General features: G+C 45.5%; 1 protein-coding gene across 1 annotated transcript in view; it reads left to right on the top strand.

The window, feature by feature from the left end:
• The first annotated feature begins 9349 nt into the window (after nucleotides 1–9349).
• Nucleotides 9350–26104, top strand: part of KLF3 (KLF transcription factor 3) — an 84176-nt gene continuing 67421 nt past the window's right edge. The window contains exon 1 of the mRNA XM_077477643.1: nucleotides 9350–9480. The gene's annotated coding sequence lies outside the window, so the exon portion shown is untranslated. The remainder of the gene's footprint in view (nucleotides 9481–26104) is intronic.

Here is a 26104-nt window from a genome sequence, read left to right as displayed (position 1 = left end):
GTGAATGTGTTTTTTTTATTTTTTATTAAAAAGAAAAGTCTTACACTATGAAGATTTCTCACTTCTTTCCCATTGTTTCAAGCTGGGAGCTGATATTATTTACCCCTTCATGCCTAAACCTTTTTTGACACAATATATATATATATTTTTTTTTTAGCAGAGACCCTAGAGAATAAAATGGCAATTGTTGCAATATTTTATGTCACACTGTATTTATGTAGCTGTTTTTCAAATACAATTTTTTTTTGGAAGAAATACACTTTCATTAATTTACCACTTCAATACCGGGCATTTTCATCCCTTCCTGCCCAGGTCAGTTTTCATTGTGCGGTCATGCAACATTGTACCCAAATTTATTTTTTTCCACAAATAGAGCTTTCTTTTGGTGGTATTTGATCACCTGTGTGGTTTTAATTATTTGCACTTGAAGCAAAAAAAGAGTGCCAACTTTAACCACTTCAGCCCGGACCATTTTACTGGCCAAAGACCAGACCACTTTTTGCGATTCGGCACTGCGTCGCTTTAACTGCCAATTGCGCGGCCGTGCGACATGGCTCCCAAACAAAATTGACGTCCTTTTTTTCCTACAAATAGAGCTTTCTTTTGGTGGTATTTGATCACCCCTGAGGTTTTTATTTTTTGCGCTATAAACAAAAATAGAGCGACAATTTTGAAAAAAACTCATTATTTTTTACTTTTTGTTATAATAAATATCCCCCAAAAATATATAAAAAAAATCATTTTTTCCCTCAGTTTAGGCCGATACGTATTCTACTACATATTTTTGGTAAAAAAAATCGCAATAAGCAATTATTGATTGGTTTGCGCAAAAGTTATAGCGTTTACAAAATAGGGGATAGTTTTATGGCATTTTTAGTAATAATTTTTTTTTACTAGTAATGGCCGCGATCAGCGATTTTTATTGTGACTGCGACAATATGGCGGACACATCGGACATTTTTGACACATTTTTGGGACCATTGTCATTTATACAGCAATCAATGCTATACATTATATATTTCCTGTGTAAATGACACTGGCAGTGAAGGGGTTAACCGGTGGGTGGCAGTGTAGGAGTTATAAGTGTTCCTAGGGGTGTGTTACTAACTGTGTGTGTGTGGGGGGGGGGGCTGGGCTTTCATTTAGTGAACACTGATCTCTGCTTTAATCACATGGAGCAGAGATCAGCGTCACTTGTTGCTAGGCAGAACGGGGAGATGCTGTTTACAATGGCATCTCTCCGTTCAGCCGCCCTGTGAGACGATCGCGGGTATGCCCGCGGCGATCGAGTCCGTGGGACCCGCGACCGGACTCACGGGGGTCCCGACCAGAATGGACGTACCTGTATGCCAATATACCTGCCTGTGCCATTGTGCCGACGTACATCGGAGTGCGCTGGTCGGGAACTGGTTAAAAAAAACACAATATTTACTTTTTGCTATAATATGCCAACTTAAGCCTTAACAGTTTAGGCTGATGTGTAATTTTCTACATATTTTTGGTAAAAAAAATTGCGATAAGCAGTAATAAGTTATAGCGTCTACAAAATAGGTTATTGATTTAAGGAATTTTTATTATTTTTTTCTTTTTACTAGTAATGCTGCAATTTTTATTGTGACTGTGACATTGCGGTGGACAGAACGGACACTTTTGACACTATTTTGGGACCAGTGACTTTTATACAGCGATCAGTGCTATAAAAATGCACTGATTACTGTATAAATATCACTGGCAGGGAAGGGGTTAACACTAGGGGGCAATCAAGGGGTTAAATGTGTTACCTAGGGAGTGATTCTAACTGTGGGGGAGATGGGACTGACTAAGGAGGAGACCAATCCTATATACTAGGAACATACGATCTGTCTCCTCTCCCCTGACAGGATGTGGATCTGTGTATTTACACACACAGATCCACATTCCTGCTCTGTCATGAGCGATCGCGGGTGCCCGGCAGATATCACAGCAACCGGGTACGTGCATCGGCTCCTCCGTGACGTGTACCACCAGGAAGCCAAGGATGTCCTATGATAAAGAGCACACTGGTGACATCTATCATAGAACCTGGTCCAGGAGGCACGACTTCGTATGACAGAAGCCGCACTGGGTAAGCGGGAGATCTCCGCTCTGTGATCCCACCACCACCTACATATATACTGATCCCACCACCACCCACATATATACTGATCCCACCACCACCCACATATACACTGATCCCACCACCACCCACATATATACTGATCCCATCACCACACACATATATACTGATCCCACCACCACCTACATATATACTGATCCCACCACCACCCACATATATGCTGATCCCACCACCACCCACATATACACTGATCCCACCACCACCCACATATATACTGATCCCATCACCACACACATATATACTGATCCCACCACCACCTACATATATACTGATCCCACCACCACCCACATATATACTGATCCCACCACCACCCACATATACACTGATCCCACCACCACCCACATATATACTGATCCCACCACCACCCACATATACACTGATCCCACCACCACCCACATATATACTGATCCCATCACCACACACATATATACTGATCCCACCACCACCTACATATATACTGATCCCACCACCACCCACATATATACTGATCCCACCACCACCCACATATACACTGATCCCACCACCACCCACATATATACTGATCCCATCACCACACACATATATACTGATCCCACCACCACCTACATATATACTGATCCCACCACCACCCACATATATACTGATCCCACCACCACCCACATATACACTGATCCCACCACCACCCACATATACACTGATCCCACCACCACCCACATATACACTGATCCCACCACCACCCACATATATACTGATCCCACCACCACCTACATATATACTGATCCCACCACCACCCACATATATACTGATCCCACCACCACCCACATATACACTGATCCCACCACCACACACATATATACTGATCCCATCACCACACACATATATACTGATCCCATCACCACACACATATATACTGATCCCACCACCACCTACATATATACTGATCCCACCACCACACACATATACACTGATCCCACCACCACCCACATATACATTGATCCCACCACCACCCACATATATACTGATCCCACCACCACCCACAGATATACTGATCCCACCACCACCCACATATACACTGATCCCACCACCACCCACATATACACTGATCCCACCACCACCCACATATACACTGATCCCACCACCACCCACATATATACTGATCCCACCACCACCTACATATATACTGATCCCACCACCACCCACATATATACTGATCCCACCACCACCCACATATACACTGATCCCACCACCACACACATATATACTGATCCCATCACCACACACATATATACTGATCCCATCACCACACACATATATACTGATCCCACCACCACCTACATATATACTGATCCCACCACCACACACATATACACTGATCCCACCACCACCCACATATACATTGATCCCACCACCACCCACATATATACTGATCCCACCACCACCCACAGATATACTGATCCCACCACCACCCACACATACACTGATCCCACCACCACACACATATATACTGATCCCATCACCACACACATATATACTGATCCCACCACCACCCACATATATACTGATCCCACCACCACCCACATATACACTGATCCCACCACCACCCACATATATACTGATCCCACCACCACCCACACATACACTGATCCCACCACCACACACATATATACTGATCCCATCACCACACACATATATACTGATCCCACCACCACCCACAGATATACTGATCCCATCACCACACACATATATACTGATCCCACCACCACCTACATATATACTGATCCCACCACCACACACATATACACTGATCCCACCACCACCCACACATATACTGATCCCACCACCACCCACATATATACTGATCCCACCACCACCCACACATACACTGATCCCACCACCACACACATATATAATGATCCCACCACCACCCACATACATACTGATCCCACCACCACACACATATACACCGATCCCACCAGCACACACATATACACTGATCCCACCACCACCCACATATACACTGATCCCACCACCACCCACATATACACTGATCCCACCACCACACACATATACACTGATCCCACCACCACCCACATATACACTGATTCCACCACCACCCACAGATATACTGATCCCACCACCACCACACACATATATACTGATCCTACCACCACACACATATATACTGATCCCACCACCACCCACAGATATACTGATCCCACCACCACCCACAGATATACTGAATGGTTTAGACATTAATGGCTGTGTGTTGAGTTATTTTGAGGGGAAAGCAAATATACACTGTTATACAAGCTGTACACTCACTACTTTACATTGTAGCAAAGTGTCATAGTGTTGTCACATGAAAAGATATAATAAAATATTTACAAAAATGTATGGGGTGTACTCACTTTTGTGAGATATTGTATATACTGATACCACCACCTACATATATACTGATCCCACAACCACCCACACACTGATCCCACCACCACCTACATATATACTGATCCCACCACCACCCACATATATACTGATCCCACCACAACCCACATATATACTGATTCCACCACCACCCACATATATACTGAAACCACCACCCACACATATACTGATACCACCACCACCCACATATATACTGATTCCACCACCACCCACATATATACTGATACCACCACCACCCACATATATACTGATTCGACCACCACCCACATGTATACTGATACCACCACCACCCACATATATACTGATTCCACCACCACCCACATATATACTGATACCACCACCACCCACATATATACTGATTCCACCACCACCCACATGTATACTGAAACCACCACCCACATATATATTCATACCACCACCACCTACATATATACTGATACCACCATCCACATATATACTGATAACACCACCTACATATATACTGATACCACCACTCACATATATACTGATACCACCACCACCTACATATATACTGACACCACCACCTACATATATACTGATACCACCACTCACATATACACTGACACACACACCTTGCTCCAACACTGATGATGGCCGCGGCTCTTGTCATGTCCTATATTGAAAAATAAAACAATTAACAAAGTACTCAGTGCCAAAAGTAACACTCAAAATAAAACTTTGACCTAAAATAAAAGATGCTGCACTACAAATAAGATATTATCCATAGAACTTGGTATACATTATTGAGTGTGCTGTCCCAGAGCAGCTGGTGGAAAGCGCTTTACACCTCTTTTCTGGGGGTCCGATAAGCACTTATAGTGTGTTGGTGAAGGATCACAAGGAATTGCATTAAGGATTGCTGGCACTTGTTGTCCACCTGTATAGAACTTTTTGCACTTTACATGGTTGATGTGGACTATTTCACACAGACTTATTCTTATGTGAAAATGTTGATATAGTATTATCACATTGCACATAGGTGTTGTGTTTGATAACAATACTTTTTAAAGAGACAGCACACTCATTTATGTATAGCATGTCCTCTATTACTGGTGCTCACTTCTATTGTTTTCTAATAAAATGACTGGTTCCAGGAGAGAGGTAAAAAGTGCCCCCCCCCCACTCTATAACTCCCCCAATTATGCCAGGAGTATGTGATCTGTGCCAGGGTTATGCACACCACACAGATCACTTGGGTGTTGCTGGGATCTGTAGTGGCCCCTGGTTGTACAGTGTGTAGGGCATTGTGTTCTGGTATGGGGGGGGGGGGTGTTGCTGGGATCTGTAGTGCCCCCTGGTTGTACAGTGTGTATAGGGCAGTGTGTTCCGGTATGGGGGGGAGGTGTTGCTGGGATCTGTAGTCCCCCCTGGCTGTACAGTGTGTAGGGCAATGTGTTCTGGTATGGGGGGGGGGGGGGTATTGCTCGGATCTGTAGTCCCCCTGGTTCTACAGTGTGTATAGGGCAGTGTGTTCTGGTATGGGGGGGTTGCTAGGATCTGTAGTGCCCCCTGGTTGTACCGTTTGTAGGGCAGTGTATTCTGGTATGGAGGGGGAGGGTTATTTCTGGGATCTGTAGCCCCCCCCCCCCTGGTTGTACAGTGTGTAAGGTAGTGTGTTCTGGTATGGGGGGGAGGGTGTTGCTGGGATCTGTAGTCCCCCCTGGTTGTACAGTGTGTAGGGCCGTATGTTCTAGTATGGGGGGGTGTTGCTGGGATCTGTAGTCCCCCCTGGCTGTACAGTGTGTAGGGCAGTGTGTTCTGGTATGGGGGGGGGGGGGTTGCTGGGATCTGTAGTCCCCCCTGGTTGTACAGTGTGTATAGGGCAGTGTGTTCTGGTATGGGGGGGAGGTTTTGCTGTGATCTGTAGTCCCCCCTGGCTGTACAGTGTGTAGGGCAGTGTGTTCTGGTATGGGGGGTGTTGCTGGGCTCTTTAGTCCCCCCTGGTTGTACAGTGTGTGGGGCAGTGTGTTCTGGTATGGGGGGTCTTGCTGGGATCTGTAGTCCTCCCTGGTTGTACAGTGTGTGGGGCAGTCAGGGCTGGACTGGGACCGATATTTGGCCCTGGACTTCATCCAGACCGGTCCACTTACATTTTGAGTGTCCCATCAGCACTCCCTTACATCAGAGCGTCCCATCACCAGCCCCCTTACATCAGAGCATCCCATCAGCACCCCTTACATCAGAGTGTCCCATCAGCACCCCTTACATCAGAGTGTCCCATGAGCAGCCCCATTTCATCAAAGTGTCCCATCACCAGCCCCCTTACATCAGAGTGGCCCATCACCAGCCCCCTTACATGAGAGTGGCCCAACACCAGTCCCCTTTCATCAGAGTGGCCCATCACCAGCCCCCTTACATCAGAGTGGCCCATCACCAGCCCCCTTACATCAGAGTGGCCCAACACCAGCCCCCTTACATCAGAGTGGCCCACTGAGCCATCGGCCCACCGGGAAACTCCTGGTAGTCCCGATGGCCAGTACATGCCTGGGGGCAGTGTGTTCTGGTATGGGGGGTGTTGCTGGGATCTGTAGTCCCCCTGGTTGTACAGTGTGTGTATAGGGCAGTGTGTTCTTGAATGGGGGGGGGGTGTTTCTGGGATCTGTAGTCCCCCTGGTTGTACAGTGTGTAGGGCAGTATGTTCTGGTATGGGGGGGGTGTTGCTGGGATCTGTAGTCCCCCTGGTTGTACAGTGTGTAGGGCAGTGTGTTCTGGTATGGGGGGGGGGGTGTTGCTGGGATCTGTAGTCCCCCCTGGTTGTACCGTGTGTATAGGGCAGTGTGTTCTGGTATGGGGGGAGGTTTTGCTGTGATCTGTAGTCCCCACTGGCTGTACAGTGTGTAGGGCAGTGTGTTCTAGTATGGGGGGTGTTGCTGGGATCTGTAGTCCCCCCTGGTTGTACAGTGTGTGGGGCAGTGTGTTCTGGTATGGGGGGGGGGTGTTGCTGGGATCTGTAGTCCTCCCTGGTTGTACAGTGTGTTGGGCAGTGTGTTCTGGTATGGGGGGTGTTGCTGGGATCTGTAGTCCCCCTGGTTGTACAGTGTGTGTATAGGGCAGTGTGTTCTTGAATGGGGGGGGGGGTGTTTCTGGGATCTGTAGTCCCCCTGGTTGTACAGTGTGTAGGGCAGTGTGTTCTGGTATGGGGGGAGTGTTGCTGGGATCTGTAGTCCCCCCTGGTTGTACAGTGTGTATAGGGCAGTGTGTTCTGGTATGTGGGGGAGGTTTTGCTGTGATCTGTAGTCCCCACTGGCTGTACAGTGTGTAGGGCAGTGTTTTCTAGTATGGGGGGGTGTTGCTGGGATCTGTAGTCCCCCCTGGTTGTGCAGTGTGTGGGGCAGTGTGTTCTGGTATGGGGGGGGGGGTGTTGCTGGGATCTGTAGTCCTCCCTGGTTGTACAGTGTGTGGGGCAGTGTGTTCTGGTATGGGGGTGTTGCTGGGATCTGTAGTCCCCCTGGTTGTACAGTGTGTGTATAGGGCAGTGTGTTCTTGAATGGGGGGGGGGGTGTTTCTGGGATCTGTAGTCCCCCTGGTTGTACAGTGTGTGGGCCAGTATGTTCTGGTATGGGGGGGTGTTGCTGGGATCTGTAGTCCCCCTGGTTGTACAGTGTGTAGGGCAGTGTGTTCTGGTATGGGGGGGGGGGTGTTGCTGGGATCTGTAGTCCCCCCTGGTTGTACAGTGTTTAGGGCAGTATGTTCTGGTATGGGGGGTGTTGCTGTGATCTGTAGTCCCCCTGGTTGTACAGTGTATAGGGCAGTATGTTCTGGTATGGGGGGGGGGTGTTGCTTGGATCTGTAGTCCCCCCTGGTTGTACAGTGTGTAGGGCAGTGTGTTCTGGTATGGGGGGGGGTAGGGTGTTGCTGGGATCTGTAGTCCCCCCTGGTTGTACAGTGTGTAGGGCAGTGTGTTCTGGTATGGGGGGGTAGGGTGTTGCTGGGATCTGTAGTCCCCCCTGGTTGTACAGTGTGTAGGGCCGTATGTTCTGGTATGGGGGGGTGTTGCTGGGATCTGTAGTCCCCCTGGTTGTACAGTGTGTAGGGCAGTGTGTTCTGGTATGGGGGGGGGGGTGTTGCTGGGATCTGTAGTCCCCCCTGGTTGTACAGTGTTTAGGGCAGTATGTTCTGGTATGGGGGGTGTTGCTGTGATCTGTAGTCCCCCTGGTTGTACAGTGTATAGGGCAGTATGTTCTGGTATGGGGGGGGGGGTGTTGCTTGGATCTGTAGTCCCCCCTGGTTGTACAGTGTGTAGGGCAGTGTGTTCTGGTATGGGGGGGGGGGGGGGTAGGGTGTTGCTGGGATCTGTAGTCCCCCCTGGTTGTACAGTGTGTATAGGGCAGTGTGTTCTGGTATGGGGGGGTAGGGTGTTGCTGGGATCTGTAGTCCCCCCTGGTTGTACAGTGTGTAGGGCCGTATGTTCTGGTATGGGGGGGTGTTGCTGGGATCTGTAGTCCCCCCTGGTTGTACAGTGTGTAGGGCCGTATGTTCTGGTATGGGGGGGTGTTGCTGGGATCTGTAGTCCCCCCTGGTTGTACAGTGTTTAGGGCAGTATGTTCTGGTATGGGGGGTGTTGCTGTGATCTGTAGTCCCCCTGGTTGTACAGTGTGCAGTGGAGAGAACAGATCGGAGGAGAGAAGGGGGAGGGGAGGGAGGGAGGGGATTGGCCAGCGGCGTTGTGTAAATATATATTTATAAAGTGTCAATGTTGACTGGTCCCAGCCTCCACCCAGCTCCATCCTCCACCCAATGGGCGTGCCCGGCCCTGCCCCACCCTGCCGGCTGAGTGCCGCTGCTCAGACCTCCCATCCTGGCAGTGCAATGAGCCCCGACCGTCTCCGCAATCACACCGCTCCGGGATCCGCGCCGTCCTCACCCAGGAGGAGCTCCGAACAGTAAGTCCCGCACCTTCCCCCGTCCCTTCCCCGCACCTTCCCCTCCCTTCCCCGTACCCCGCTCTGCTGGACTCTCAGGGGATCTCTCCGCTGTGGATGGAGTTATATTGGCACCGATCCGGTCCCGGGACTGAGCTCTCTACACACTCAGGACACCGGACCCCACTGACACCTACCATCACCTACCTACCTCTTCTACCTGCCTTTACTGCCACCTACCTTTACCTCTGCCAGTGGTCCCGATCACTTCGTGCAATGCTCTGCACCCTCCACACTCAGAGTGATGATGAGTGGAGGACACTTTGTATGGGGATGTCCTGTGTGATGGATCCAGGGATCAACTTCACCACCAACACATCTCTAGATCAGTCCTAACCCCAAACACCGCCACTATTATATATTACTATATCATACACCAAACCGCCGATTCTATATATCATCCATCACATTACTACAATTGGAGTTATTGGACGGACCAGCAGGACAGATGTGGGCACCATGGTGGGTCCTGGCAGAGCTGCTTTATATTCCAATTCTTCATCACCTTTCTGTCCTGACATCCAGGACCTGGGGGGGAGGGGGGGGGGGTATGAAAGTTCCTCTATCACTGACCACGTAATGTCATCGTCCTCTGACCTCACTTCTCTGATGTCACTTCTGCAATAATATTATTATAATGTTGTTTTAATCATTTTTGTTCTTATTATTTTTGTTATGCCATTATTATTATTATTATTTGTCTTTTTAATCATTTTACATTTTTTTTATTATTACTACTACTACAGATAATACAGCTTTCAAAAATGAGAATTACAAGAATGCATTATATAAATAAATAAATAAAGAATAATAACATTTATATAATACATTATTGCTATTCTCCTTTTGTGAAAAAAAATATTATTCTTATTATCTGTAGTAGTAGTAATAATATTACAATATTAACTTTTTCCACAATTGAGACAAACAATAATGCATTATACACATAACATAAATAATAATATATTTATATTATGTGTATAATGCATTATTCTCAGCTGTGAAATAATATAATAGTGTAGTAGTAATAATAATAGTATAATTTCCAAAGTGTTAGTGTGTCAGAGTTGAACGCCAGTCTGTGGACGGTCCTGGTGACAGTGTACCTTGGAATGTTATCAGTACACATATTCATTTCCATGTACAGGCTGATATGGGGAGACTCCGGTGTGTGTACAGCTGTGTAGGACCTTTAATTCTGGGGAGAGGAGATTCTTTCTATTGTATGTATGGGTAGTGACACCTTTGGGACTCCTATCTAGTGGAGGAAGCGGGTGGTGTGTGGCAGTCCATGGTGACCAATAATAACAATTGGATTTCTGGCTGTTGGGGGTGAAGACAGCTGATTTCTGATTGGTTACTGTGAGTCAGGGCATGTTTCTTCTCAGTCGGTATCTGTCATCTTCAGTATGGATCTCTTTGCTCACACCAGCCTGGTTGGGCACCATTGATGAACTCATAGACGGGACACTTTGTCTTTATTGTTTCAGTCCCACCAATATGCTGGGATAATGCTACAAAGGGGAGTCGGTAGTATTTCTGTGCAGCACATTGCAGTGTATAGAGCTGGATGACATTTTGTGACAAAATAAAGTAATAAAAATCCCAGTGTGATCCTTTGTATCCATTCTTCACACCACCTCTACATCTCACACCAGTCAGTGTTTGTTGTACAGATTGTTTAGGTTTGTCCTCATATTACTTAGTTTGTACTATGTGAGGCCAGCTCTAGATTTCCCAATCTTTACACAATCTCCTTTAGGTTTACCAAAACTGTGTAATATGAGGACAAATCTAAACAGTCCATTCTATTTGTATCCAATCAAACAAGCCCCTGCTCTACTTTATGATAGCAGATGATGTACAGATTGTATAGTGTATGGTCAACTTAAATCAGATTGTATAGGGCAGTGATGGCGAACCTTGGCACCCCAGACGTTTTGGAACTACATTTCCCATGATGCTCCACTACATTGCAGAGTCCATGAACATCGTGGGAAATGTAGTTCCAAAACATCCGGGGTGCCAAGGTTCACCATCACTGGTATAGGGTATGACCAGTTGATTGATAAGTGGGTGCATGAGTTACTGCATTTAATTGAAGAGTTTTGTACAGTCTTTTGGATTTGAGTAAAAAGTTTTCGCTGTAAGATTTTGTGGTTCTGTGGAGCTTATACCATTATAGGTCACAGCATAATAGTGAGATTCAATGGACCAATCAGAATTTGATCCTCTACTGCTTTGAGTGCTCCATACTGTTTTAGTTGGGCTGCAATGGGTTACATGACTTGTACATTAGTGTTGCTGTCTGCCCTTATTTATTAATCATTGCCCTGGTTCTGCTGATCACTTTCCCGTTGTAGGGTTGTCGGAGTGTTGTCATGACTAAAATAAGCAGACTTTGTCCTCAGCCTGCCCTTCACTCTGCCATGATCGGGGCAGCGGTGGGAGCAAATGTGGCCATAGAACTGCTACAAGGAGTACAGAGCCTGCACTGTATACAGACCACACTGGTCCCAGTGATCGGAGTGTGGTCCCAGTGATCGGAGTGTGGTCCCAGTCCTTTTCATTCCCCTGAAAACAGAAGCACTGAATCATTTTCCTTTCACACATACAGGAGATGGGAAAATGCCTTTTCCCAGCAGTACAAGCATCTGGGGTATTGATCTCTGGATTGGTACATACCACTGATCTCTGGATTGGTACATACCACTGCTTAATAATCTCTGGGTTAGTACATGCCACTGATCTCTGGCTTAGTACATGCCACTGATCTCTGGCTTAGTACATGCCACTGATCTCTGGCTTAGTACATGCCACTGATCTCTGGCTTAGTACATACTACTACTTACTAATCTCTGGGTTGGTACATACCACTGCTCATTGCTCTGTACTGCTAAGTAAGCCCTGGACTTTTTAAAGGGCTGACCAGGAAAATGCCCTACTGTGGACTGGAATGGGGTTAAACAAACTTTCTTTCTTCTGTTGCGCTTTGGCTTTTTAGGCAAAGCTACACCTCCAGCCATGAGACACATTGAAGCCAGTGGGCCGTGGACCAAATCAGGGTTACATCTGAATGATGTTGGAGTAGGCTAGATGGCAGCAATAGGGCTTTTAAATGGCAAATGCCAATGCTGGAGGATGGGGATTCCATACCATAACACTTTGGCGAGGTTCACTCCTTTTGCGTTTGAATTTTCCTGCATTATTTTGTGTGTTTCTTGATGTGTTTTTGTATAATCTGCTTTTTTTTTTTAAAAACAAAAATTCAGGTAAAGTAGAGGTTGCTTGGAGGTGGGGGCTTGTCCTGAATTAAAATGCAGGAAAATGCAGTGAATAGAGTTAACTGCCATTGGCCAACTCTTGTTAATACCTGTTGCCAAAGTAATAAAATGCATGTTGAATGCATTTTGATGCTTTGCCATTGACCTCTATGGGCCACTCGATGCGCTAACATGCAGCAAAAAACAGACAGCGCTGAGATGGGAACAGGCATCGTTTCTATCATGGGGATATGGTTATGTTGGACACATGCATTTTAAAGCGGAACTATACTCGCCTTGGCTCCAGCAATGCGATGTCCTGGATCTCCCTGCCGGCTGCTGACATCTTCTAGTTGCTCAACTTCCAGGACTTATGGCCGCTTTCATTGGCATTCACAGGAGTACAGTCAGCTTTGGCATTGCTGGACTTCTACAGTGTTAATTGGCCTCCAGGACCAGGAGCTGAGTGCAATGTGGAGGATGCCATTGCTGAAAGTTGAGAAAATGCTAGCTGCCTGGCTGGCTATGGCTTTCCAACCATAGTGAATTGAGAATGGATTGCATGCTTATTTGCTATGGGTCAGCCTACAAGAAATAATGTCGTGCCAGGATCAGCATGGCAGCCAGGTAACTAGCATTTTAAGAAAGAGAGATCAGCATGTTGTAAAGCGCTGTGCAAACTGTTGGCGCTATATAAAACCTGTATAATAATAATAATCAGTGGCAGTTTCTGTAGTTGTCTCAGGATAGGTTTCTCATCAGAAGCAATGGCGGAATCCCATCACCTGGCTGCACTTTCTGGCACTTGCACCTATTTATTCCCGTCCGCCATTGCTCACAGGTGTTCAGTCCTCTTTATTTATCTTGGACTGGACGTTATATGTGAGATCAGTCACTGAGGCTTCCATAGTGATATGCTTTACACTGGCAGTTGTGACACCTCTGATTGTTCAGGGTGAACTCTGTATATGCTTTTGTTGTGTGGAATGAACTGTATCCTTTTACATGTATGTACGTCCATTCTTCCTAGAATGCAAAGAAGGTGGCTTTGTGAAATAAGCAATTAGGCTGATTCTGTATTTAACATTTCCACTGCTCTACTCCATCCTGATTAGATAAGCTGGCCGTAAACGCATCAATTACCGCTGAATCAGCTGAAATTCCTTCTGTGGGTGGGCCTGTCGGCACCACCTGACTCGACAAAAGTAAATTTTTTTACCAATTTTTGTTGAAGGAGTTCGGGTGGAAAATCATCACCCAAACAGCACCTACACCCAATCAGATGCAGGCAATGTTCAGATATTCTGACAGCTGTAGGTGCTGTGGCTGTCAGAATACAATAGTCTAAAATATAAATTGAAGTGCCACACCACTGCCCAGATTTTACTTTATTCCAAAAAAAAAAGTTAAGGGGGACCAAAAATATGGATGGTCCCCCTGAATTTTATTGGAATAAAGTCATATCTAGACCTTTTACCAGTGTATGGCGCTTCAGTTGTATGTATATATATATATATATATATATATATATATATATATATATATATATATATATATATATATATATATATACTATAACAAATAATATATACACTCCATATATTTTGGTTTTCAGCCAAGAGCATCCTAAATTTTCAGTCCAGAATTTTGTCTGAAAGAATGTTGAAATTATTCAGTAAACTGACAGCTAATGTTTTTGTGTTTTTTGTTTTTGTTTTTTTGTTTTGTGTTTGTTTTTTTTGTTTGTTTTTGTTTTTTTTCCCCAGTTACAATTTTGGTTGTTGGCAAAAAAAACCAGATAGGTTGAGCTTTTAATTGAGGCGGTTGTAGCGCATGTTTTGCTACATTTAGTGTATCGGTATTATTATGATGACTTTTATAATTTTGCGACAATTAGGCAATCCAGGTTAATAGGACTTGTGCGCCCATAATTGTTTTTAATGAAGAAATGAATGGTTCCTGGTGTGATGGGGACCTTAGTCACACCATCCAGGACTGGCAGCTTTCATGTATTTGTAAACAGGGCTGTTCCTGCTTCTAAAGCTGTTGTTATTATTCACACCCATAGAGCAAACACCTCCACCCGCTCGGGCTGTAGAATGTGAGTGCAGCTGCTCATGAATATGGCTCAGTGAGGGCTGTGTGTGCTCTGGGCTGCTCAGCCAGGAGACTTGTTTCCTTTTCTTTGTTTCAAGGCTGGAGTTTGCGTCATACATTCCAAATGGCATATGTGTGCTCTTTCCTGTTTCAGGCTGTTCCAGATCACGGGTCCGACCAAACCCCTGTCACTGCCCCAGCTACTCCCATACCCCACCCAGGGAGGTGACACCTCTGATCACCCAGGCTTAACCCTTCGTCCCTGACAATCAGAGGTGTGACACACCACTGTGCATAGCATAGACAACTAGCAGGGACTGTAAAACATCAGATGACAACATGTTTACAAGATTTCATTAACCTAAAGCTGAAACTCTTTTATTTTATTTATTTTTTTGTGGTGGGGGATTAGAACCTCTGTAGGTGGCCTATTACTGCCCATTAAGGAGATTATTCATTATCTCTATTTGTCCTGGGGACTTCTGTCACTGAGGCTGACAGTAAAGGAGAATCCAAACTGTTTGAGTTGTCACCGGGACAGGAATAGAAGAAAAATCTTCACATGTGGTCACCACTTCTAGTAACAGCTTTCTAAGGCTTTATTCAGATGGGCAATTTGGAGGGGGCAGCTGAATTCAGATGTAGCTAAACTCCACACCTGGACACAGCCTGAATTGGTGCTATGTACGGACAACTAGCCACATCCAGAACCGCCGTCTCTGGACACAAAGGGATTGATTTACTAAAACTGGAGAGTGCAAACTCTGGTGCAGCTCTGCATAGAAAGCAATCGGCTTCCAGCTTTTTTTCTGTCAAAGCTTAAAGAGGAAGTAAACCCTTCCAAACAACTTGGACCTATAGGTAAGCCTAGATTAAGGCTTACCTGTAGGTCCAAGCAATATCTCCTAAACCTATATGGTTTAGGAGATATTTGCCCGAAAATGGCATGCGCCGTAGACAGCGGCGCGCAGGCGCACTAAATGCGGCAAATCCAAGAATGGATTTGCCAAATTTGTCGACTCCCGTGCGCATGCGCGGGAGTGACGTCATCGCGGCTTCGCCGTATGACAGCAACGGAGCTGCGAGGCGCGACTCCTGTGCGCATGCGCGGGAGTGACGTCATCGCGGTTGCGCCGCTGTCATTGGTCGGAGCTGCGAGACGCCACCAGCAAGATGGACGCGGCGGACTACAGGGATCAGCGGCGACTTCGCTGGCTCCTGTGTCAGGTAAGTGACACATAATGAGCTACTATGCGATGCATAGTAGTCCATTATGCTTTACCTTTGCAGGGAAAAAAAGAGGAAGTAAACCCATCAGGGTTTACTTCCTCTTTAAAGCAGAATTCCAGCCTGTAAAAATAAACATTTAAAGTCAGCAGCTACTTGGTTTCGGAATCCCATGGTGTCGGCACCTCTAGCTGATTCGTCAATCGGCGTTGGGTGCAGGCGTCAATGTTCTATCAGATTACCGCTACCCATCAGATTGTGTAATGGAAGTGACGTTTTGACCAAAAAATACTTACTGTGCTATGCGTTCCAATATGCGTTCCACGACGTTATGGGTTCCAAAAACGTCATTAGCTGACGGGTAGCGGGAATCTGATAGAACACACATGCGGACATCTTACTACACCCAGCTACATCTTGAGTCTTGAGTCAGAATCATTTTAACACTAAAGTGAGCGTATATATAAATAAATATAGTATGTTGACATCTGAAAGGCTCCTTTTGATGTTACATTTTGAAAAAAGCTGGATTCCAGCAGTAGGAAGGTGGCGGCGGCCATGTTAGTACACCCCGCACTGCTTAGCGCTAAACCTTTAGGCTTTCAAAATTAAACATCCAAACTGCATCACAGATATCAATATATTATATTTATTTATATACGCTCATTTTATTGCTAAAATTACTCAAATTCAAGACGTAGCTGGGTGTAGTAAGATGTCCTCATGTGTGTTCTATCAGATTACTGCTACCCGTCAGACCATGAAGTGTTTGGAATGCATAGCACCGTGGAACACACAAGGCATGTGCAGTAAGTGTTTTTTTTGTCGGAACTTCACTTCCGTTACATGATCTGACAGGTAGCAGTAATTTGATAGAACACCAGCATCTTCACTAAGCCTTGTGGCTTCACAGCCTGTTAGCTAAGCTTCTGCTCATTTACTAAGCTCTGGAGAAAGTTCACTGATTTGATTCGATTTGATTTGCCTTTAGTAAATCAACCCCAGTAAGTCTGTCATAAGTGTAGGGAAGTGAATTGCCAATAATAAAAAAAAAAATTTATCTTAAGACAGCTGCATTTATATATATCTGAATACAAGACATATACTGTAGATATCAATGAATAGTGTTGCGCCGTCCCTTTAAATCCACAAAAACATGACTAAAATGAATTAATATATAACCACAGCAATAAAAGTAAATGAAGGCAATAAATCATCCACCAAACAAAAAAAATCAATACTTAAATGTCCATGATGTAATATAAAGTGTTAGAGTTGTGCAGCAGTGCCATCCGAACGTGTTGACCTTGGTGTTCCACCACTCATTAGCAAATATATATGACCTAATTAAGGCCCCGTTCACATCTCAGGGTGTTTTTGCCCACGTTTCGGCAAACGTGAGAAAAACACACCCAAACATGGGTAGCAGTCACACATCTTGGCATCAAAAATGTGCATTGCAAAATGCACTTGGCCTAGTGCCAAAATCCGAGCAAATGCTTTGGTGCATTTTTTGAGTGGATGCTACAAATACGTGCCAAAAAAGCGCCATGGAGGCATCACTCTTGTTTGAGCAGACCCTAAGAGATCTACAGTGCTCCTGTAAGAGGTCAAACGGGATCAACTCAGGGTACCGCCTGTTCAATCACTGATCTGCATCAGTCTTGGTCAGATCGTTTCATCAGATATCTCCCATTTCTAACTGTTATCAACCATTTCTGTATCTGAATCATTGAAATTGGTACTTGTTTCATTGAAATCTTGCAGAAACTGGTGAATTTTGGCTGACCCAGTCACCCAGTTTGACAAAAAATGGAAAATTATTGTATCATAATTCCAGTAAGGGCTCATTCACAAGTGTGCTTAACATAGCTGCTTCTTTAAAAAGCGATCTGTGGTGGATCATTTTTCAACGTGTGTTTTACAAGTGGTAAGGAGGCAATATGTCACTTCCTCAACACCTTCTTTAACCCTCAAAATGCCACACCACTGTGCCGCAACAACATGGCTCCATTCACGTGAATGGGCTGTGTTTGACGGTAGTACTGCTGGCTAAATGCGACCTGTGGTTTAATTTGTGCCGCAGCCCTGAGCAGCTGCCTGCTCTTGCTCAGGTGGGCAGTTGAAGAGGTAAAACCACAGCTCAAGCATCTGATTTTACTGCCCCCTGGCCACTCAAGTGAATGAGGCCTAATTGCATACAATCAGATGCAGTAACTGTTCTGGTACTTGGGCAGCCGTGAGTGGCGCTTCTGTGTGAATGCAATTGGCATCCGTAAAGATTCTCCAATGCATGCTGTTTAACGTCAATAGGGGAATCAATGTATTGAAGGAGAGAGTTGATGTAGGCAAAGAACATCAAGCTGTGGATGGCTGGCTTTAGACTTTGAAAAAAAAAAAGCAGACGCCTGGAAAATGTGTCCTCTGCCAGTGTAAACAGGGACTCAACTAGGGAACTTCTTTTCCAGTAAAAATCTCTAAACCTGGGACTATCCCTGAAAATAAGGTAATGGGTAGAATCTGCGTTTAGCAAGTTGAAATTTGTCACAAATCGTCTCCTGTAACTGTCGTTTTATTTTTTTATCTACAAATGTTACTCCAGACAAATGTGTTTTTTCTTTTTCCTTTTTAGAATTGCCTTTACGAAATCTTTACATTTATGTAAATCTTGCTTATTATTTTTTTGATCCTGCCCTGGGCACCGGCGGTATTGTTAGCGCTGCTTTACCATCGTTTTAGTGGCGCTATTCAGTATCGCATCGCTGCCCCATTGATTTCAATGGGGAGCAGCAGTGGAGGAGCGGTGGGTCCATCGCTCCAAAGAAGCTTCTGGCAGGACTTTTTGTGACGCCCTGCCAGTGAACCGCTTCAGTGTGAAAGCCCTCGGGCTTTCACACTGGAGTGAATGGAGCTGATTTTTTCAGGCACTATTTTTAGCACTGTAGCGCCTTTAAAAACGCCAGCAGTGTGAAGGGGTCTAACTATTTGCTAAAGAGGGCTGACAACACTGAAGCAATATTGGTAAAATTCTAACGGCATTGTCACCTTCTCCCTGCAGCATCCTCCCCGGCATTAAAATTGGGCCTGGTTTGGTGTCAACACTTTCTATGAGGTATACCATTGCTGGGACATGAGAGGAAGTGACGTGCAGGCACATATGGGTATATGCTACCAGCCACTGCTGCATTAGATAAAAATACAAAAATGGAAGGATGTATAGCTGTACAAATACATTGTTGCAAGCTGTGGGCCTGATTTACTAAAATGATGTAAATTGTTCAAGTCAAACCTCCAGTCACGTGCAGGGAAGTAGAGAAATAGCACAAGGCCGGATGTTGAAAATAAACACCTTTTCATGTCCTGTCTCTATACTTCCCTCCAATTCACCTCACCGACTTTACACTTAAGTAAAGCAGCCAATTGTCCGAATCGAATTTTTTTTTTTTTTTTGAATAATGGCAACACACTTTCCCAAAACATTCTGGAGAACTTTGCTCTCTATACCGCAATCATACAGTCATACTTCCACCACCGCCAAACTGTGAGCTTTTGGATTGTGTGAGGAAACCTGAGCAGCCCAGGGAAACCAATGTAAAAACAGGCGGCCATTCGAGTGGTCTACAGGCCTGCTTGATACATGTGTACTGAGCCCAGTAACCAGTGTGGAATTCACGATTTATGTGTTGGTCTAGGCAACAAAATATGATTATGTGTGGGAAAATGTCCACCTCCTCAATGAAAAGGTTATTAGGAGTCACTGATGAGTGTCATTAACATAAATATCATGCTGTATTTATAAAGGTTATTAAACTCCGGGACACCTCCTTTACACCTCAGGCAAAAACACTTCAAGCAGAGCCCCAGTTTTGCTCCATACGATATGAAAAATACATTTTACTAAGGCTTCATTCATACTCAAGCTCAGCATCTTTGGTCATTTTTTTGCATTTGTGCATGTGTTTTTCCACACTTTCGCAGGTGTCTGAGGCTTGAGCGTTTTTTCAATTTTATTTTTAGCCATTAGAAAGCCAGATACTAGTGGGGACACAATGCATAAGTGTGTTTTCACATGTATTCGCATGTTTTTTCACGAGCTCCCATTAAAGTCTATTGGTACCAAAACCACTTCAAGCTGGTGACTCAGAAAAAGCTAAATAGGGGTACATTGTTTTCTACCTGCCACTGATGGCAGGAGGGCCTGCTGTGATGTGCTGTGGTACCCTATGGATTATAGATACAGCTCTCTACAGTGACTTTACATGGCTAATGTACTTTTTCGAACTATAAGCATCCATTGACACTTCATGCAGGTGTGAACTGGCACATTTGAAAACCATGGGATTTTGCATGTCAAGCATTATGGCGCATCAGGCATAGGGGCAAATGGAGCCTAAGCCTGGCAGGCTGAACAAGAGAGATCCATAGATATTTTCATCCAAGCTATATAGCATGGATGGATGAATCTGCTACTGCTATTAAATTCTGACTGCTGTCCCCAGCAACTGTCATGCCACGTACACATGAGCGGAATGTCCGACAGAAAAAGTCAGACGGAAGCTTTTCTTTGTATATTCCGATTGTGTGTATGCCTCATCAGACTTTTTTTTTTTTATTCTGACGGACCTAGAAAGAGAACATGTTCTAAATATTTCCAACGTAACCAATTCCTATCGGGAAAACCGCTCGTCTGTATGCTGTTCCGACGGACCAAAAACGGCGCATGCTCTGAAGCAAGTACAAGACCGAAGCTATTGGCTACTAGCTATTGAACTTCCTTTTTCTAATCCCGTCATGTGTGTTGTATGTCACCGTGTTCTTGACGGTCGGACATTGGTGTGATCGTGTGTACGCAAGACAGTTTCAGCGGAATTCCGTCGGAACTCTGTCAGAAAAACCTTCAGAGTCATGTGTACAGGGCATCAGAATAATATTAAGTTAAAGCGGGAGTCCACCGGGACTCCGCGTTTTTTTTTTTTTTTAAAAGCCAGCAGCTACAAATACTGCAGCTGCTGACTTTTAAAATAGTGACACTTACCTGTCCAGCGTGCCCGCGATGTCGGCACCCGAAGCCGATCTCTAGGTCGTCTGTCGGGTCCTGCCGCCGCCATCTTGGGTATGGGAATCAGGAAATGGAGACTTTCGGCTTCATTTCCCAGTTCCCTACTGCGCATGCGCGAATCGCGCTGCGCAATAAGGACACTCCCCGCTGCCTCTGGGAGCTGTGTGTTTCCCAGCAGGCAGCGGGGCACTTGCGGGAAGGGGCGGGCACTTGCGGAAAGGGGCGTAAGTTACGCCCCTTTCCGCAGAGAGCTATCCCGGAAGTGGGTGCAGTTACCTGGATTATCCAGGTAACTGCACCCCCCTCCCCCCTGAAAGGTGCCGATTGTGGCACCGGAGGGGGGGAGGGTTCCGATGAGCGGAAGGTCCACTTTAGGGTGGACCTCCGCTTTAACAGTGACTGCATCTGGCTATAGTCACTGTTCACCCCAACTGTTTTGCATTCAGCTCCTTTTATTGTCAAGCTGGGTGCTATCAGCAGAACCAAACATGGCTTGAGACTCGAGTCCTGCATGCCCAGTTTTAAGCTAGTCATACAAAGCTGGAAGCAATCGATCCCCTATCCATGCTGGCTGTGAATGAAGGAATTTTCACTGCTGGCTATTGTATTCAGCAGCCCTGGCACTCAAGACTGCTTGAATACATTGACACTTCTGAACTTAGCCAATTTCCACCTGGCTTAGTTATTTTTAAATCAAATTTTGTTGCCAAGTAGTACTTGCAGGGCAACCCACAGCTTGCATTTTAGCTAATTTAGCACAAATCAGCCGAAATACCATTTGTCTATGGCCAGCGTTGCCTAAAATGCAGGTTTCTTCCAGCTGGACATCATAAATCTTTTATTGTCTTCACTGTGGGTGGTCCCTACTTATGTACAGAACAGTGCTCACTGGGTGACGCACTGCCAGGGAATGTGACATAATTGACAGCCTGGGCTCACAGGAAGTGGGTTTAATGATGCCGCCATCATTCAGCTCTGAAGAGGTGATGTGAGGTCAGGGGGAGGAATCAATGAGCGCTTAACGTGACTCCTGTAGGTGTCAGATTCTCAGTGGATTTCGGGGAACATATTCTAATGATAAGAGCGGAGTTTAGCAGCAGGATAGATTTTTATTGACTTCTTTTTCATGTAAATTGTTTGTACATTAACTGCATTGTGCTACAGGACCCGGAAAAACCTGGTTGTGCAGTATGGCTGGGGAGCCCAGATCCCAAAACTGGCTGAACAGAATTAACCAACTGTAAATAAGATGAACTTTGTATATTTGCCTTTGCCTAGAAGGCTCTTTTGATTATTGCTTATTAAAATCTAATTTCCCCATCTGAGAACTTAGCCCTGTGTCAATCTGATCCCAGGAAGTATGGTTTATAGCTGGCTTTCCCCGCCTTTGATTGATTACAAATCTCCCTTCATCCTCCAGTGTGCCAAGTCATTTTACTTAAATCAATAGCAGGATTATCACCTGCTGTACTAAATAAACTTCAAGCACATTGTTGTTTTTTACTGTAGAGCTGACAACGTTGATTCTGGCTCCATATCACATCATCTGGAATATTAAACAATGCATGGGTTCCTTGTGTGTATCTGCCTTCTACCCTAGCATTTATTTCATAATAATATAACAGATAAATCTATTTTAAAAATATTAATGGTATATATGGGATACTAGAGCACCTGTGGTAGGTAACGTTCCCATGAGTTCACCGATCATTTCGTAATCAGTGATGATATACTAAAACAATCATTGGACTGACAGGTTCATTCATTCAGCCTTCAGTGGTTTTTGATGCCCAATAAAAAAATAAAAAAATCTGTATATATTTATATTAGAATCCACAATCAAAGAATGAGAACTGTTTGGGGGTGCATATGGTATAAACAAAACTTTTTATGAAGCTCCCATGACCTATACCTAGCATTAGGTCTCATGACCTATACCTAGCATTAGGTCCCATGACCTTTCAATCTACACCTTCTCCCTGGGTCAGCTGATAGCCTCCCATGGCTTCCAATACCACCTCTATGCTGGCGACACCCAAATCTATTTTCCTACCCCTCAACTTACTTTCTCAGTCTCTTTGCATATCACTAAAAGATGCAGCATATCAGTCTGAATGTCGCACCACTTCCTTCCCCTGATCTCTCTTGTCAAAATCGATGGCACAACTATAAGCCCATAACTGCATGCCAAGGGCCTAGGTATAGTCCTGGACTCTGAACTCTGAACTCTCCTTTAAGCCCCACATCCAATCACTGTCCAAATCTTGCTGCCTCAACCTCCAACATCTCCAAAATATGCCCCTTTCTAACCAATGACACTACAAAGCTCTTAATTCACTCGCTGGTCATCTCTTGCCTCGACTACTGCAACTACGTTCTTTTTAATCCATCATGAATGCTGCTGCCAGACTCTTCCACATTACCAATTGCCCTGTGTCTGCTACTCCTCTCTGTCAATACCTCCACTTGCTTCTGCTCACCCAACGAATTTGATTCAAAATACTAACAACAACTTACAAAGCCATCTACAACTTAGCCTTAGAACTTTTCCAGAGCCTCTCCAATCCTATGAAACTCCTTGTCCCAATCTGTCTGATTTATCCTCTACTCTATTAGCTTTTAGCTTTTTTTTGCATGCATAACCTATTTGAAAACCCTTAACATGAACGCTGGGTCTTTGTCTTTCCTTAGACAATGCAGGCAGATCCTTGTTGGTGGGTGGAGCTAGCACGGCGCTGTAAATAGGTTTTTAAAAACAACACAATGCCTTGTCGCACTACTTAAAGAGTCATCAACCATGGTACAAGCAGTGTGCTGGCTGTTGAAGGAGTTGTGCAATTATTGAAACCTCTTAATGGGTGGATGTTAAGCCTGCTACAGTAAGTGGTCGCTGTACTTGCTATGCAATATTAGTACAGCGATCTCCCTGCTTACAGGGAGTCTGCCTCTGCCCAGTCATTGGCTGCAAGCGCTGATCAGGTGCCAATCAGCTGGCGGTTTCCCAGCATGCTTATCCGACAGAATCCATTCATGAGACCGGCTTCTGTTGCATGAGGAGCTGTACACACAGGTTGAAAGTCAGCTGGTAACTGCTGAACAGACCATGTCCGGCCCGTGTTTACCTAGCATTAGTCTGGAAAAGTGTGTTTTTCTAGGCAGACTTTATTTGCATGCAGACTCCCCTTTATTAACCTCCCTGGCGGTATAATTAAGTCAGATTTTTTATGCTGAAAGCGGTCCATTGTTTTGCATAGAAATTTGGCATTTTATATTGTAGACCTGTAATTCTTAGGAATAAGAAATCTGTCCAAACAAGATTCTAGTAGACAACCCGGGTATGATAAAGTTTGAAACATGAAATCACAAATGATAATAAATAACTATAAATAATTATAACTAATAATAATAAAATGTATTGAATAATGTAATCAAATCAAAAACGCTGAAATTTACTCAGTTGCAGAATTATAGCTGTCATTACTTTCAGTGTTTGATGATGGATTTCCCCACAAATCACTATCACTCAATTCTGCAAGTGATTCTAATTTACTATCGCTGTTTTCCAGCTGGTCAAAAACAGCTTTCAACGTAAAAGGACACTTTTTGGTTGCTATGGACAATCTTAAGTTTCCAGGCAGAAAGGACAGTGTAAGTAATATAAAGGTGCATGCAGGGCACTGGACCAACCACTAGGCAGTGGCGTAACTAGAACCTTCAGGGCCCCGATGCAAGAAACCATGAAGGGCCCCCCTGAACCCCAGCCAGGGCCCTTCCCTCCGATTCCAGCGGTGGAACTCCAGGGCGTGGTCACGGATATGACCTTTGTGAGCCCTGTAGTTCCACCACTGGTATCAGTAGTTTTTTTTTATTATTTTATTTTTATTTTTAGGTGCCCCATTGGGGGACTGTTCCTAGGCAGGATGGGGTCCCCGAAGAGATGAGGTCCTTTTCTCCAGGGCAGATGAAGTTACTGCCCCCAGGTGAGAAGGGGTCCCTGTCCCCAGGGGAGGTGGGAGTCCCTGTCCCCACATGAGAAGGGGGCCCTGTCCCAAGGGGGAGATGGAGGGAGTATGTAATGGTGTGTGGGGGATGGGGTCCTCTCACTCACCATGAACAAGCTGTAAGCCGCGCACTCATCCATGTTGGCCTGGGCTCCATCCAGTGTGCTGGACGGGTGATCAGCATATCTCCCAGAAAGACCTTTTACCATCTGTGTATGACGGGGGAGGAGGGGGGCTGGCAGACAAGCCTACAGGTCCTCCAGGGAGCCGGTTGTCATAGGGCTGAACTGCATCTGTGTGCTTAAAGTTTACCCGGGGGAAGTATGCAGTGCAGGCCGGACTCCGGGGGCGCGGGACTCTGGCTGGGGAAAACAGACATCGGACTGAGCGGCAATGCATGGAGCAGGGGAGGGGTACTCTGAGGAGCCGGCCGAGGACACAGGTCATGCGGGGAATGCACAACTGAAGAGCAGCCAGTGCGATATTCGAGCATGGAGCTCTGCTAGTCACCCTCCAGCCACCCGTGTGCATGGTGCACTGGTACCCCTAGCTGCCTATGCTGCTGCCGGACATATGTAGAGGGGGCTGCATGGGCCCCCTGCATCACAGGGCCCGGTAGCGGTTGCGACTGCTGCACCCCCTATAGTTACGCCCCTGCCACTAGGGACAAAAGGGATGTGAAATTATTTGATACAGTAATGTAATCTGTAAGATTACAATGTATTGTGTGTTTTTTACTTTTTGAATTTGGCGCTGTGCTCTGTCCCCAGTGGGTCGCAACGCTCGCAGGGAACAGAGCCTGGCACTGTGATCAAACAGAGGAGACAGCGCGCGCACACAGCGGGGGGACATCGCAGGATCCTGGGTGCAAGGTAAGTAACTTTGCCTGGATCCTGCGATGCAATCCCGAGTGTGGCTCAGGGTTACCGCTTTTGGTA

This window comes from Lithobates pipiens, unplaced genomic scaffold (genome assembly GCF_037356315.1).
Source record: "Lithobates pipiens isolate NorthernLeopardFrog02 unplaced genomic scaffold, aLitPip1_a1.2 Scaffold_13, whole genome shotgun sequence".
In the NCBI taxonomy this organism is placed as follows: domain Eukaryota; kingdom Metazoa; phylum Chordata; class Amphibia; order Anura; family Ranidae; genus Lithobates; species Lithobates pipiens.
Note: the sequence above shows the minus strand (reverse complement) of the source record. Positions and strands in the feature narration are given on the sequence as shown.